General features: G+C 40.1%; 1 protein-coding gene and 1 long non-coding RNA gene across 2 annotated transcripts in view; both read right to left on the bottom strand.

Annotated features, from left to right (window-relative positions):
• Window positions 1-15,552, bottom strand: part of jak1 (Janus kinase 1) — a 121,991-nt gene that overhangs the window by 95,613 nt on the left and 10,826 nt on the right. The window lies entirely within an intron of this gene.
• Window positions 14,868-15,552, bottom strand: part of LOC122554432 — a 6,479-nt gene continuing 5,794 nt past the window's right edge. Inside the window, exon 3 of the long non-coding RNA XR_006312993.1 lies at window positions 14,868-15,232. This is a non-coding gene — a long non-coding RNA (uncharacterized LOC122554432). The remainder of the gene's footprint in view (window positions 15,233-15,552) is intronic.

Below are 15,552 nucleotides of genomic sequence, written 5' to 3'. Positions count from 1 at the left end.
CCCAGTCTCTGGATTCATTTAAGAAAGAGTTGGATCGAGCTCTCAAGGATTGTGGAATCAAGGGTTATGGAGATAAGGCAGGAACAAGATACTGATTAAGGATGATCAGCCATGATCATATTGAATGGTGGTGCAGGCTCGAAGGGCAGAATGGCCTACTCCTGCACCTATTGTCTATTAACAGTCAACCATACATAACCACCCCTTCTTTCCTCAAGAGGTTGAGATGTAGCTTTTGTTGACAGTTTGTCTTCTCTCTCCTTATAAATTGTTAAGAAAAGTTGAAGATCTTTATAGACCTCTAGACACATGCAATGTCCTTGTTAATTCATGAAAGCATAAAGGTATTATGTTAACAAGCAACTGTGAAATAAGGTTTGATGTCCTTTGGGGAAGGAAATCTACAGGCTGACCTGGTCTGGCTTTTACACCATTCCAGACTCTCAGTGATGTGGCTGACCCTTCCTCCATATCAACAACTCAACAGACGATGATCATTGGCCTAGCTAGTAACACCCACATCCCATGAACAGATAAAGAAAAGGTCAGTTCCTACGAAGTTTCAAACCTCAACCTTTATCACCTAGCCATGTAACTAATGATATTGTGTGTACCTTCCAATATCCTTAACTTAATACTATGTTGGCAATTGTATTTCACAACATGGTCACAAAAATAAATAGATAGATACAAATTACACATCCTGCGCTTTCAGAAGCTAAACAGCATGGTTGACTCAGCGAATTGCACCCAGTGGTATTAAAACCTAAAGTATCCTTATGTACATGAGGAATGTTAACATGTTAATTATTTTCACCTGCAGAACATACCAACAAGCAATGCACAAGTAAAAAGGAAATAGAAACTCTAATTGGTGTGGGATCTTGCAGGATGCCCACTTACTTGTAAAGGAATAGCAAGCCTTGAATCCATGATAAACTGAACAGACAAGAATTCGACACTCGGCTCTGATCGCTGCCACTGAAGGTCTTGGCTCAGTTATAAAGTCCACTAACACGCCGATAGCCATTGCCCAAGAGTTAATGAGCTGGTGTTGAAATCCATTCAGGACTCCCCAGGCAGTATCGAATCCTGCCAACTAAGTTTCCTCACATTCCTGACAGTGTACACCTGGCGAGTTCAGTTTGTAAAATATGGGGCCTTCAGTAAGGCCAGTAAATGGAGGAATAGAAGCAGGCCATTCAGCCCACCAAGTCTGCTCTGCCATTTAATGAAATCATCGCTGAGCAACTCCACCTTCCTGCCATTTCCCCAGAACCCTTGATTCCTATATTAATTAAAATTTGTCGATCTCAGCCTTTAATATACTTAATAATCAAACCTCAACAACCCTGCATGATAAGGAATTCCACAGAGAAAGGGAGGTGATGGCCTAGTAATATTTTTGCTGGACTGTTCATGCAGGGACCAAGGTAATGTTCTGAGGACTTGGGATCGAATCCCACCATAGCAGGTGCTGGAATCTACATTCAATAAAAGTCTGGAATGTGGTGTCTATTGTTGACCATGAATCCATTGATAACTAATGGAAAAATCCATTTGGTTCACTAACGTTCTTTAGGAAAAGAAACTGACATCTTGGCCTGGTCTGGCCTCCATGTGTGTTCTAGCTGTCCTCGGTCGGTGAGAATGGGCATTAAATGCTGGCCTATCTAGTGATGCCCTCATCTTTTGAATTAGGAAATGATTCACAACAATCAGAAGAAATTCTTCCTCAACTCTGTCTAAAATGGCAACCCCCCTCTTAAGTCCTCTTGTCCTAAATTCTCCCACAAGGGGTAACAACTTTTCCATCTCTTACCTGGCAAGCCCCGTAAGAATCTTCTATGTTTCAATAATGTTGCCTCTCAATCTTCTAAACCCCAATGAGTACAGGGGCAACCTACTCATAAGATAGTACATACATGCTCAGGATCAACCTAGTGAACCTTCTCTGGGCTGCCTCCAACGCCAGCAAATCTTTCCTGAGATCAGGGGCCCAAATTCAGCTGTGGTTTGACTGTGCCTTGTATCATATTAGCAAGATTTCCCAATTTTTATGTTTCATTCCCTTTAAATGAAGGCCAACATTCCAATTGCCTTCTTTATTACCCACTGAACTTGGATACTGGATTGAGATTTATGCATAAGATTCCCAAATCTCTCCATGCCTTAGGTTTCTGCAGTCTTTTTCCATTTAAATATTATTCAGCTCCTCTATTTTGCTTGCCAACATGCCTAACCTCACATTTTCCCACTTTGCATTCACGTTATACACACCTGCCAAGTTTTTGCCCACTCAATTACCCTGTCTACATCTCTTTTGTACCATGTGTCATCCTCACCATTTAATTACCTCCTTATTTTTGTACAATGAATAAACTAGGTTATAGTGCCTTCACTTTCTTCATCCAGGTAATTAATACACACTGTAAATAACTGTGGCCCCAGCACGGGATCCTGTGGTACTCCACTAGTTATAGGTTGTTATCCTGAAAATGCCACCCTTATCCAAACTTCTTGCCTTTTGTTACCTAGCCAATCTTCCAATCATGCAAATATACTACATCCAACACCATGGACACTCATGAAGCAGCCCAACATGTAAAACCTTATCAAATGTCTTCTGAATATCAAAATATTCTACATCCACTTCTTACCCTTTATCTTCTTGCTTGTTACTTACTCAAAGATTCTGATAAATTTGTCCAGCATGACCTCCCCTTCATGAAAGCCACACTGATTTTGCTTGATTATATTACATATTCCTAAATGCTCTGTTATTACATAAGATGAAAGTATGTTCTGATGTGATCCAGTGTATAAGCTATCAACTGAAGATAAGTGCAGTTATGACATTCTGCTTTATTGCATGGACTTGGATGGTATTAGTGTTTCCCTGCTTAGATACAACATTAATTTAAAAAGTCAAACAAATTGTTCCCATTTTTAAAAAAAGAACTCCATGAACCAATGCCTGCATCCCATGAAGGAATAAAAAGCTGTCTTCATTTGCACAAAGTTGAAATCTAATAAATTGCACTTTCCTCAGGAATTGTTTTAGTGCTACTGCAACTACAAATAGATACTTTCTTTTTGCAGATATAATATGCGGCCTCCAATCAAACTGAAATTAAGGCAACTGGTTTATTACCATTAAAAAATAAAGTTTTCACGCCTATTGCTGTCGATCTCGATGCTTCAAATGTATGCAAGTTTTCTTAAACCTAACCATGGCTTTTTCTAGGAATTTCCCCAGCTTCAGGTATTTCCCAGTGGATGAAATAAACATCTTGGTATGAGTGGGGAAATCAACAGACCATGTACCTCTTACACTGTGAAATCATTACCCTGCAAGTTGTCTCATTTGCATGATGATAAGGAAGCCTTTCAATGCTGTCTTGTTTCTGTCTTACCCTCTGAGGAAGCAAAGATTAAGGAACTCAACATGGTGTTGTCTATATATCCTTCAGAATAATGACAGCAAAATACTGGAAATCGGATACAAACAGAAATGCTGGAAAAACTCAACAGGTCTAACAGCATCATTGGAGAGAGAAACTGAGTTTGACGTGATTCTTCTTTAGAATTGCTTCAGCATACCCAATCAGCTTGCACTCCAGAAAAGATGCACACATGAAAAAATTTAGTGACTCTGTCCAACCCTTCATGGGTCCCTGCTGCATTCAACATTAATGCAAACATTGACAAGATAAACTTCTACTTTGTGTAGGACCTTTCTGATGAGGTCTTTTCAATGCAGTTCAAAGTCATTTCAGTCTTGTAGCTCTATTAACCTGTTGTGCAGAACTGCATAATGGTTGCAGCAAACATTTCTCCAAATATTGGAGACAAGTAAGTCCCAATGTGTGCCAGAGTTATGTTCCTCAAAAATCTCATAAATGGTAATTTTCACAAGTGACAAACATGGCGGGCTGCACATGCGCAGTGCGAGACACAGTGCATACGTTCCATTCCAAAATGTATACTTGCTTTTTCTTTTGTCTTTAAAAACTACAGACAAGTGAAGATTAGAGTTGCAGGGGCAGAAAATTAGGATTTGCACAGTAGGTTTTGCACAGATACACAAAATCACAAAAAACAGGTAGTTGGAGTAGACTGTACTGCAGACACTAGGATATGTCCAAACAACAAGTAGTGATTGCCCTAAGTTAACAATTTTCCTTCAGGAATGTGAATCAGAAGGAGTAGACCATTCAGCATCTTGACCTTGTAATAGGTGATATGATGATGGCTGACATTCTACCTTTATGTACTGAACTCACTTTCCTAGCCACTCCCATATCCCTTGATCCTATGAGTGATCAAAACATTATCAATCTCAGTCATGAATATAGTCAATGATGGAGCAGCCACAACCTTCTGGGTAGACAACTGCAAAAATTCACGTGCCCTCAGTGAAGGAATTTCTCCTCATCCCAGTTTTAAACTATCATTCTCTTATTTTGATATTGCTCTATACCTCACCGTGTTTACCCTGTGAAACCACTTCATAACCTTGAATGTTGCTCTTCTTCTAAACTTGGGGGGAGCACGGTGGCTCAGTGGTTAGCACTGCGGCCTCACAGCGCCAGGGACCCGGGTTCAATTCCAGCCTCAGGTGACTGTCTGTGTGGAGTTTGCACATTCTCCCCGTGTCTGCGTGGGTTTCCTCTGGGGGCTCAGGTTTCCTCCCACAATCCAAAGATGTGCAGGTTAGGTGAAGTGGCCATGCTAAATTGCCCATAGAGTTAGGTGCATTAGTCAGGGGTAAATATGGGGAATGGGTCTGGATGGGTTGCTCTTTGGAGGGTCGATGTGGACTAGTTGGGCAAAAGGGTCTGTTTCCACTCTGTAGGGAATCTAATTTAAAACTTAAAGGCCTAATTTACTAACAATTACTGTAAGACAACCCTCATTCTAGAAGTTAAATGCAGTTCTGAATACTATGTCACCTCCTTGAACATCATTATGGACCAAACGCCATACATTTTTGGTGACAATGTCTTATTCTTGCTCTTCAATTCCATTGACAATTCCATGACCAGTATGCCATTTGCCTTGAGTGTGTGAAATCCAAGAATCTCTAGTTTAGAGAAAACACAACCTGACACAGAAGCCAATAGTTTCTTAACCCTCCATTGTTACAAATACTTGGTTCTGCTTCTGCTCACTTAACAGACCCCACTTGTGTTAATACCTGCAATATGTCTAATGAGAGGTCCAGGGTGGTGTGGATTATTTTTCAAGTGCATTGCATGGGATTAATACAAGCCCAAAAAAAAAAATTGAGCATTGCAAAATACTGCTTTTGATATCAATGTATATATTTCAGGATATATGCAACACTGACCAACTGCAGACAAAAAAAAGAGTGAGCACGAGTGTGTGGAAGAACACTTGACGGAGCTATTCAATTATATTTAAGAGGGACTTAATTAATAACAATAATCTGTATCTAAGTAGTTTCTCTAAATCAAATAAACATTCCAAGACACTTCACAGAAACACTAACAAGCATAATTCGACACCAAGCCTCAAAAGGAGATGAAGGAAAGTCTACAAAGGAATTTAGGTGGGCGTTCCAAAGTTTAGAGTCTGAGCAGTTGAAAACATGGCTGCCAATGGCATAGCAATTAAAATGGTTGTTAAGCTAGAACTAGAGGAATACATGGATCTTAGGAGGCTTGACAACTGGAGCAGATTGCAGAAATAGGGAGAGGCGCGACCTGAGAGTGGTTTGAAAATACAGATGAGAATTTTAAACTGAGACATTGCTTGATTGGGAACCAAACCTTGATCAGTGAGGGCGGGAAATGAGGTATAAGTGAGGAAACAGGTAGCAGAGCTTTGGATGACCTCAAGTTTGGAATGTGAGAAACTAAACAAGAGTTTGTGGGAATAATTAAGACGAGAGGTGACAAAAGCATAAATGAAGCCATCAGTGAGCTGTGGCGCAGGCAAAGTCAAGCTAACTTTCAGAGATGTCGGGATTACATGGATGTGTGGTTGGAATCTGACCAAATAGGACGCCACATTTGTGAAAAGGGAGAAAATTCTGAAACTTGGCACACTAAGATAAAATACTCAATTCATTTTCCCAGCTCTCTCTGCAGAATAAGCACATTTTATCCCCTCAACTCCAATCCCAGTAAGTGAACAACATGTAGTTCTGAGGTTTATCCCCAATCATCTTGGGGTAATTGTGGGATATTCCAGAGCATTGGTCAACTTTACAAACAACTTCTGGATACAGTACTGCAGGGCAGCCAATCACAACCAATGCTCCAAATTCACAATTTCACACCCGAAAGTCCCAAAAACATCCAGGAGAATTCAGTCACAGGGACAACCAATAAAAAGTTACCCCCATTAGTAAAATTGAAAGAAATGATGAGGAGAAGCTCGTCCAAACACAGGCTGGTTCTCTCTCACATTTCTGCTAAATTAGGTAATGATGAGAAAAAGTGAGCAAGGCTCCAGGGATGCTTTGTGCAAGGAGACTTGAGGGCAACCTCTGCTAATGCTGGCGTGAGGGGAGTCTTTTACTAGGGTCAAGCAGGTTCGCTGTTGACAGTCTCTCTACTAGGTTCCAGGAGGAAGGGGGACAATTCAGGGGAGCAGCAAGCCCCCTTGACGGAGGAATTTCCAAAGATAGGGGGTGGGAGGGTGGAATTACGAGGCTGCGAGCCAGGTAAGAGTGCCTGCAGCGGAAGAAGATAAAGGCTGCAAAGGAAAGAGGGAGGAGAAGAAGAAAGGTTCTGAGGAATTAGGGTGGGTGGGGTGAGGAGAAGAAAGGGGATGTAAGAAGTGGGAGGTGGGAAGAAGATAGGCTGGGAGGAACTGTAATAGAGAGAATGAAAAAAGAAAAAAATAAATTAAGCCTGCGAACAAAGAAATAATTCAATTATTCAGGAGTCAGGAAAATCTGAAACCAGTAAGATAATGAAGTCCTAACAAATTAATGAGGCTTCATATGTTCCAGAACTGTGGAATGGGGATTATGTAGGCTTGTGATTGTAATGAATACTGCCAATTATTAATTTTAACTTGGAGGATGAGAGGAGATGTAAAACAATGCTTAGTAACTGCCAGGTTAAAACCTTCCAGCCTTACGCACACGATGGAAACACATTAGTTATAATATCATCAGTCTGTGGAAGGTGTTTAGAACAATGGCTTTTTGTGTGTATGTGTCAGTTATTTAGCAAAAAAAAATACTTGTGCTCAGTAATGCCTGTGGTATTTTACCAATATAGGTATGGTGGTGTCCAGGAAGCTACTATTTTCCTCATGTGTTGAGGATTTAAGTTTAATCAAGTGTTACTAATTGTTGAGCATATTGATGAATTTTACTCATTCTGCTGCAAGACAGTCCAAGTACCCATTTGTCAATATAAATACAGAAACTATTCTTAGAACATGGCTACATCACTTACTCAAATATGAAATTGGGGACAACGAAAAAGGAATTAAAAGGAACCCCTGAAAACCAAGAGAGAGACCCAAAAATCAAAAGGTAACTCTCAAAAACGCACTTGATCAAAAATACTTTGACTCCTGCTTACAGCTCACACTTTAACCCAGGTTACAGTCTACAAGTCCATCTCATGTCACAGATCACATGATCCATCCTTCATGAAGTGCAATTACTTCTGACAATCTGTTACTAACAATAGAAGTTAATCAAAACAGCATTAACTAATTTTTCTTGGAGTTGTTTTTCCCCCATAAACCATCACTATGGTAATTATAAGTAGCGTGTAAACACTTCTTCCAGCTGCACAAACCATAATGGAGACCTTATAGAGGTTTACAAAATTATGAGGGGCATGGATAAGATAAATAAACAAAGTCGTTTCCCTGGGGATGGGGAGTCCAGAACTAGAGGGCATAGGTTTACGGTGAGAGGGGAAAGATATAATAGAGACCTAAGGGGCAACTTTTTCACACAGAGGGTAATAAGTGTATGGAATGAGCTGCCAGAGGATGTGGTGGAGGCTGGTACAATTGCAACATTTAAGAGGTATTTGGATGGGTATATGAATAGGAAGGGTTTGGAGGGATATGGGACGGGTGCTGGCAGGTGGGACTAGATTGGGTTGGGATATCTGGTCGGCGTGAACTGGTTGGACCGAAGGGTCTGTTTCCATGCTGTACATCTCTATGACTCTAAGTTATAGATTTCTATTGTCAATGGATATCCATCAGAAAAAATTGCAATTAAGCCAATATCTGTCTGATATTAATCCATTAAGCAATTTGAATTAATTCTACGATCAACAACACAAACTTCGTCAGCAGCTTTTTACCCTGGTGGTATGTACAGTTCAAGTTTTTCTTAGTCTCCAGGCAAATACAAAAGGATAAACTTATCATCATACAATGATGTATTTTTCACTTGGCAAGTGAAACTCAGTATTCATCTTAATCAAAATGCTGGTGAGAAACTTGCAATGCATAACTTTGAACCAAATCAATGTGGATTACGTTTGGAGAACAGTCTTAAATACTTGCTCTCCCACTCCAAACTTTTCTTACACAGTCCCAGGCTATGTTGCAATTTTGAGTAAAGATACTAAACTGCTCCCTACACTGTACAAAAACAAAACGATTTGCACTGATCTGTTGTAAAGCTCACAATACCTGTTTTTATTTCACCTCAGACTTGACACAAATCCCATTTTTACCAGGGTAATTCTCAAACAATTAAACTCACCATATCTTTTTGCTTGTTACTCATTTAGAAATATGCTCCAGATGAAGCTTCTCAGTTGATCAACATGCTTAGAAAATGAACTGGACATACAATGAAGGTCTCATGTTCCTCCATGGTCTGCCAATCATGGTGCAATTGTGCTTAGTACCTAACTGATAGACAGAACATTAACCAGAATGCTTGGTACTAGTGATTATGTGTAGATGAGAAAATGTTTGAACCCCAAATGAAGGCAGGATTGAGGTCACATATTTTGATTTCTGATGCTTCTTGAATAGCTTATCAATACTTATTGTTGAAACTTGTATATGAACAATGGACACCACATAATATTAGAAAAACAAATCCTGCTCACAGAACCCAACCTTAGCAAAAGGTATCTTTGGGAGAAAAGTAGGAACTCAGCATTGAAAAAGAACGCACTTAAAATCAGTACAATGATCTTATGTTCAACAGTCTCAGACCTCAGGTATGAAGAAGGTATTTATCATTTCTTTAACATTGGCGAAAATATTCTACAAGGAAAATAGGCGAGATAAAAATATAAAAGGGAGGGAAAATGTAATAAGAAACATTGAACAGCAAAGAAAAACTAAAATATAAAACAATACTTAAAAAGAATTAAAATAGGTTAAATGGAAAACATTTAAGAGTGCAGATTTTTAAAGGAAGGAACAATAAAAAAAGAAAACTTAAGCAACAGAAACAGGAAGGCTGAAGGAAGAGGAGAAAGAAAATAAGCAGGTAGCTAAAACTCCATTTACTTTTGGTAGCTCCAAAGTCCAGTTGAATCACTACTGACCAGTCTCATTCAGTTGAACTGAGCAACAATTGCTCTAGTTAGTGAGCATATGCTCCCAAGAGGAATATGCAAACTTGCATTACTGGCAGTTTACTTGCATTCTTAGTTCAGTGTCAAATTCAGAGTTTTATTTGATTTAATATAATTCCCATGGTTATTGCTGGCTCCTGGGGTCTATACACAGAGCAGACGAGGTGAGTAGCCATAGAGAATACATGGGAGTATGGGGGTGGCAAGGGAAAGCAGAAGAGGCATGGAAATTATGAGAGTTCATGGGCAACATAAAGAACTTGAGAAGGTTGGCTGGGGTTAGGTTAGGGAGACATTGAAAAGTTAGTGGAAGCTGGCTACTATGTTGGAGAACCTTTCAGCAGGCTCACCTCTGCATCCATGCTACTCACAGCCTCTCACAGGATTCAGTGTAAACCCATGTGAAAACACATGAGAGAGAAAAAAAAAATCACGTGGTCAGGTGTGTATTTCAGAAGGTGAAGTGCATACGTCGGGTTTCCCAGAGTTCACACAAAAGTCTGAAGATGTAGTAAAGCTAATTGTGATTAACTGACTGACTGATTAATTCTCCTGGTAAAGACAAAGGAGAATAGTCTGGTAGATATTGCTTGTTAATTCTTTCATTGTTAAACGGATGATTTGATTGTGGTTTATTAAAAAAAACACAGTTGGACTTGGTGTGTGAAAGGAACTGTAAGACTGCGTAGTTAATAAATTCTAGAGACAAAGCAAGTTATCTTGGTTTCCGTTTCTCCAAGTGGCTTGGATCCAAATTGTCACTCAGCATTATTGGCAGGAAATATCCTCCACAGATCCTATAGTGACTGTGCTGAAAACAGCACGGTAACTAATCAGGAGGTATTGGGACATTTTGAACAGTGCAAATCAACAAGATAAATTTTTATTGCAGAATATCCTATGGCATTCATAGAGGTTTATAATGAACACCAAGATAGCAAAAATTATTAGGATAATTTACAAACCGGTATATCACTAAGCAATGTTCAACAGCTGTCCTGAGTTAAGTGGAAATAGAAATAGAAATATATCCTCAACCTATTTCTAAGTATTCAAACCAGTTCTAAGAGTCACAATCATTAAATGATGTGTATTTAGCCATGTAGATTCCAGTCAGTTTTACTGTTTTACAAAGAACGAATCGCTGAGTAATAAGGAAATTGCTGAAATTGCAGTATATTTTGTATCATCAGCTTTTTGAATAACTTCCCATACTGCCACAACCCCCCAATGTCTAAGAATTGTCTAAAACTGTCTCACATCATTCCTGATAGAAATGGCCTTATGGACTTCTCGTCAGTGCTAAGAGACAATGAACCAGCAGGAGACGAAGCAAATGATTCAATATCTCTCAGCCAAAGTTGATACAAATCTTGATAAGAGGTTTTTATTTTAAATGAGAGAGACAGCATGCTGATTATAGATAATTGCTTGAGACACTATTTCATTAAGTTCTTGTTATTATGTCTGTTCTGAAAGTATCATGCAATCAAGCAAGTTCTCTAAGTGTTATATTCTCCTTAATGAGCAAAAATGGTGTTTTACTTCCCCAAATAAAGCTAATTTATTTGGTGGGCTCACAAATATTTTACCTTTTCTATTACCTGCAGAATGTGTAAACTTTGAGTAAGACAAATTCCTCCTTTGTCTTCACCCAAACCCCTCTGCAAGCTCTACCCTCAGTTTGGCATTGTCTTCAGTAGTAATTCCTTAAACAACAGTTAACTATATTCCTGAATAGATAATCATCTCTTTTGAGAAGTATTATTCAATATAGCTTTACCATACAAAGAAAAACAAAATTAATTTTACCTCAAATATTTATTGTATCGTTAAAATGTGATATCAGACTTATAATCCATGTAATATAACCTGCTTTGTTCATTTGATGTGGCGGTGCCGATGTTTGACTGGGATGAACAAGATCAGAAACTTACAACACCAGGTTATGATCCAACAGGTTTATTTGAAATCAAAAGCTTTTGGAGCGCTGCATTCTGAAAACTTGTGATTTCAAATAAACCTTTTGGACTATAACCTAGTATCTTTTAACTTCTGGCTTTTTGATTTTAAAAAAAGGCCTGGAAGATATCTGGGCATGTGTCCAGAAGACCAATGTAAGGAGTGCCCTTCAGTGAGGCATTAACCACAACACCTTTTATGGCATGTTGTTCTCCACTATCATTAAATTATTTACCCTCCGAATTATGAAACCATAACCTCAAAAAAAAAGAGATTTCGGCAGAACACATTCATGACAATATATAGGGGTCATTCCCACCCTGAACAACATTGTTACTTGAACACAGCTACTTATGTTGAACTTGTACTTGAGCTTGCACATTACCTGTGGTTCTGAATTAAGACCGTTTCACACAAAAAATGAACAAAACACTAAAGGTTTGTGTTTCATAACAAACAGCAAAGCTCAGACAGTTGTTCCAGTATGATTACAATGCTGCAAAACTCCTGTTCACAAAAAAGGTAGGGCAAATGCAATCTGACCAATTAACATGCTATCAATTCATCTCAATCAAAATGATGGAAGATGTCACTGACAGCACTATTAAGGCACACTTTTCAATCTGCTTGCCAACACTCATTTTAGATGCCACTTACCTCCAGATTTTTGTTTTTTGTTTTCCATAATATTATACTTTATTGAGTTTTCAACAAAATAAAAGATTTTGCAATCTCAAAGCACACTTACATCTCACAGGTCTGAGGTAATTTATTTTAAACCAGAAGCTATATCGTTACTTGCTCATGACAGCCATTTCAAGGCAACATTTGACTGGGGGTGGGCCCGGGGTGGGGGTACGAAGAGGTGGGTGGAAGGAGTGGTGCATTGATGTGGAGCAAAATTGAGGTAAATGAGAATCAAGGAGAAAGATTCTCCACTGATTGGAAACACACTTGGCACAAAGCTTGTAGGAGGCTAATTGTTCCAATGTCAGGACAAGGTTGAAGGCTTTCTTCAGAGAACTGCCCCAATTATGTTGAGCTGCTTCGATCAAGTTTTCTCTATGACAATGTTACAAATGGGCATTTTTGTTTTGGCTGCACAAGATTCAGTGTCACTTACAATTCTTCAGGTAAATAATCTGTGCCTTCATGCAAGGCCTTATTAAGGTGCAGGTTTGGACTGAGGGGTGGCAAGTAACACAGCAATGAAGAGGCAAGAATGATCTTTGAAAAGAGAGAATCTAACCATCTCCTGTCATGTTAACCAGCATTAACACTGCTGAATACCCCACCATCTGAATTGAGGGTTTCCATTAGTCAAAAACTGAACGAGAATGGCCAAACAAAAAGGCTACGAGGCTGAGAAGTCTGATCAATAACTCATTTCATAGAAACACAGAAGATAGGGGGTGTAGGCAATTCGACTTATTGAACGTTGTGGGAGAAAATGTGCTTCCTTGTCCATCTCCAGCATGGACACAAAGGACATAAGGAACCATATCTGCCTAAGTCACAACAGAAACTACCCAGAGTGCCTCAGCCTTGACCAAACAGGCTAACTAAGTCACTAGGCAGCAAACAGGAGATGGCTCAAGCCATTTCCAGACTGGGGAGAAGACAGTCAAGGACCAATACGGAATCAAACTATTGACCCCGACGACACTTGGCGACTAGGGCAAGGACTGAATGATATCACAAGTGCAAAAAAGAGACAATGCAAGATAGCAGACGATGACACCTCCCTCCCCGATCATCTCAATGCCTTCTATGCTTGCTTTCAGCAGAATTTCAGCAGAGAGGTAACGACTATTCCGACAAGTCCTGACGAACCTATCCCAACAGTCACTGTATCAGAGGTTATATGTGTCTTCCTTCGTGTGAATCCAAGGAAAGTAATGGGACCAGACGGAGTACCAGGCCGTGCACTCAATGCATGCGCAGATCAACTGGCAGAGGTCTTCTTGGACATCTTCAACCTCTCCCTGCAGCAGGCCACTGTCCCTGCCTGTTTCAAAAGGGCCAACATCATCCCTGTGCCTAAGAAGGCTCATGCAGCATGTCTCAATGACTACCGCCCAGTGGCCCTAACCTCGATGGTCATGAAGTTTTTGAAAAGCTGGTCATGGCATTGATCAACTCCAGCCTCCCCACTACCCCTGACCCACTCCAATTTGCCTATCAGACCAACAGATCCACATCAGATGCCACATCACTTGCCTTTCACTCATCCCTAGAACATTTTGACACTAAGAACAGCTACGTAAGAAGCCTACTCATTGACTACTGTTCAGCCTTCAACACTATTATCCCCTCGAGACTAATTATGAAACTTAGTGATCTCAGACTAAGCCCCCTCTCTGAAACTGGATCCTCGGTTTCCTGACCCACAGGGCACAATCAGTGAAGATTAGGGACAATATTTCATCCTCACTAACACTCAACATTGGAGCCCCCCAGGGGTGCGTACTCAGCCCCCTATGACTGTATACCCATGACTGCGTTACCAAATACCAGACTAATGCCATTTACAAGTTCGCTGATTACACAACCATAGTCGGTCGAATCTCAGATGGCAATGAAAAAGACTACAGAAAAGAGGTGAAAGACTGGAAAAATGGTGCACTGAGAACAACCTAGCTCATAATGCCAGCAAATCCTGACCACTCCAAGGAGCTTGACACTCTCCACTCTTTCCACCTCTATGTTAGTAATGTGTAAGGGGGCACGAGTAACATCCCGCTGAAAGTCAATAATGAGTTCCTTGGATTTAGAGTACAGAGTATTGTTCTATACTCTATACTCTCGCACACTCTTTACTACTGACATCAGACTCACTGGTGTACAACTCCCTGTTTTCTCTCTACCTCCCTTTTTAAATAGTGGGGTTACATTCACTATCCTCCAATCTGTATAAACTGCTCAACAGTCTAAAGAGTCTTGTCAGACGATAACCAACACATCCACTATTTTCAGGGCAATCCTTAACTTCTCTGATATGCAGATTAATTGGGCTCTGGGGATTTATCAGCCTTCAATCCGATCAATTTCTTCACTCTATTCCTCTACTAATACAGATTTGCTTCAGTCCTTCCCTTTCACTGAACCCTGCATTCTCCAGCATTTCTGGTATATTTCTGGGGTGGTACAGTGGTTAGCACTGTTTCCTCACAGCACTAGGGAGCAGGGTCCGATTCCACCTTTGGGCAACTGTGTGAAGTTTGCATGTTCTCCCTGTGCCTGTGTGAATTTTGTCCAGGTGCTCTGGCTTCCTTCCACAATCCAAAGATGTGCAGGTTGGGTGAATTGGCCATGGGAAATACAGGGTTACAGGGATGGGGTAGGGGGTGGGTCTGGGTGGGCTGCTCTTTGGTGGGTCGATGTAAACTTGATGGGCTGAATGGCCTGCTTCCACACTGTAATGATTCTAGGATTCGAGTCCTCCTTTGTGAAGGTGGAAGTGAAGTATGAATATAGCTTGTCAACCATTTCTTTGCTCACCATTATAAATTCCCCTATTGCTGATTGTAAGAGACCTATGACCTACATTAGTTTTGACCAAGATTTTTCTCTTTACATGACCATAGAAACATTTACAGTCCGTACTGCTCTCCACAAGCTTACTCCATAACCCTATTCCCTTTCTTAATTGATCCTTTGGTCTCCTTTGCCAACTTCTAAACTGTTCCCAATCCTCAGGTCTATTTTTTTTCTTACTGCTTTTTTTTATTGCATCTAACAATAATATTAGCTTCCCTCACAAGTCATGGCTTGGCACTGATATTTTTGTTTATTGCTTTCAAGAATAAAAATACAATTTGTATTTCACCCATTTATTCTTCAATGTTCACCATTGCCGATCCACTGTCATTCTTTTCAGTATATTTCTCAATCCATCAAAACCAATGCATATCGTTGTGTCCTAACTCTGCAAAGCATGTCTATGATTAGATTAGATTAGATTAGATTACTTACAGTGTGGAAACAGGCCCTTCGGCCCAACAAGTCCACACCGACCCGCCGAAGCGTAACCCACCCA

This window comes from Chiloscyllium plagiosum, chromosome 11 (genome assembly GCF_004010195.1).
Source record: "Chiloscyllium plagiosum isolate BGI_BamShark_2017 chromosome 11, ASM401019v2, whole genome shotgun sequence".
In the NCBI taxonomy this organism is placed as follows: Eukaryota; Metazoa; Chordata; class Chondrichthyes; order Orectolobiformes; family Hemiscylliidae; genus Chiloscyllium; species Chiloscyllium plagiosum.
Note: the sequence above shows the minus strand (reverse complement) of the source record. Positions and strands in the feature narration are given on the sequence as shown.